Source organism: Carassius carassius, chromosome 35, assembly GCF_963082965.1.
Source record: "Carassius carassius chromosome 35, fCarCar2.1, whole genome shotgun sequence".
Taxonomy (NCBI): Eukaryota; Metazoa; Chordata; class Actinopteri; order Cypriniformes; family Cyprinidae; genus Carassius; species Carassius carassius.
Window position 1 is genome coordinate 22,900 of NC_081789.1, and position 2,101 is coordinate 25,000.

Sequence of the window (2,101 nt, forward strand, 5' to 3'; positions counted from 1 at the left end):
TGAGTGCTTGCTGAGAGCATTTGTAGAAACTTTATTTTTCCTACTTTTTCCTTTTACTTTTCCTTTCCCCTGTTTTTTTTTTTTTTTTTACACAGAGTAGAGAAAGGTTTTTTTCTTTCAGCGTGTGTGCGTTTTGAGACGCCAGCATGGCGTCTGTTCCCACGCCAGGAATGCCAACACTGTCACTGCGGAACGGGTGCAGGTGTGTGCCGGAGCCGGAGTGACGGTGGAGGATCTGCTGCTGGTGATAGGAGAACAGGTGGACTTTGAGAATGTCGTCTCGGCCTCTCGAATGAATAAAGCAGTTGTCTTGTTTTTAAAGTCTGAGGCGTAAGTCAATCAGTTGACTGTCAGTGGTATATGGGTGAAGGAAACATATGTCCCGGTAACCCCGCTATCCACTCCAGCAACAAAAGTTACCATTTCAAATGTTCTGCCTTTTGTATCTAATGATCTTATCACAAAAGAGTTGCAACGGTCCAGTAAGATAGCGGGTCTCGTCCGATTGATTCCCTTAGGGTGTAAAAACACCGCTTTAAAGCACGTCCTTTCATTAGTCAGGTGTATATGTTTTTAAATTCACCGGAGCGAACCTTGGAAGTCTCCTTCCGTGTCATTCAAGGTGGGAATTCTTTCATGGTTTATGCTACTACTGACAGTCTACGCTGTTTTGATTGTGGAGATCTGGGACATAAGCGCTTTGCGTGTCCACACAGAGACGAATCGCGCGCGTCCACATCGGACGCAAACAACACCGATAAATCAGCAAACAATACAGGAACACGGAACGCAGAGGAGCATGATACAGTCACTACTGAGGAAGAGCAGGGACAGCAGGAGGTGAGTGAAAATAATGTAAATATTGTAAGGAAGGAACAACCTGGCTGCAGTTATGTTCCTGAAAAATCAGTGTGTGAATTGTCTGATGTTGATAAGAGTGAGACTCAAGGTGATGTTGAGGATGTGTGTCAGACTCAGAGTAATGATACAGTACAGGTAGAAGGTGAAATGGAAAACATGACTGATGAGATGGAGGTTTTATCTCAGTATAGTAATGATGGAATGAGAGATGATGAGCAGTGGTCAGAGGTTGAAAAAGAGATGTATACTGTCGAACAAATCAACTCTTTTCTTGACAAAACAAAAGGAAAATCAGGTGTTGAAGTAAGTGACTATTTCCCGGATGTGGAAAAGTTTATTTCTTCGGTAATATGGGCTAGAAAAAGGAGCAACTATGAAGAACTTACACAACAAAAGAGGTTTCGTTTAAAGAAACATATAACTGCAATAAGAGTAGGTAAGAAAGCAGGAAAAGCGAGGGGAAAAACTAAATAAATCTGATGGCTGTTGACTTCTCTTTTCTCTGTTTTGTTCTATTTCTCTCTCTCTTCCTTATGGAGACCTTACGGGTGGGATCCTTAAATGTAAATGGGATGAGGGATGGGAAGAAAAATTGGTTGCTTTCAGAAACCATACGCTTGAAAGATCTCAGCGTTGTTTTTTTGCAAGAGACCCATAGTGATCTAAGAAATGAGGTTGACTGGGGTTTGTGGTGGGAAGGAGAGAGGGTTCTAAGTCATGGGACTAATCTTAGTGCTGGAGTGGCTGTGCTTTTTTCCCCTAGTCTTCAAGCAAAAATTTTATCTAAAAATGAGATAGAACCAGGGAGAATATTACTAATTAGGGCTGAAATTAGAAAACAAATTTTGTGTTCATAAACATTTATGCTCCTAATTTAGGATCTGACAGATTGCAGTTTTTTTCCAAACTGGAAAAAGTTTTAAGCCAACAGCAGGATGGGGATTTAATAATTTTAGGAGGAGATTGGAACTGCACTTTAGATTTCACAAAAGACAGGAATGGAGAAGAACCTCACGCACAGTCAGCTGCAGTTTTAGTAAATGTGATAAAAACAATTCAATTTATCAGATGTATGGAGAGAACACAATCTAGCAGCACAACAATATACATGGGTACATTTTAGCAATGGTAGAATTTCTGGGGCACGTTTGGACAGGTTCTACACATCACATAATATGAGGAATAGAATAAAACATACAGCTATCACTCCTACATCTTTTTCTGATCACAAACTCATTAC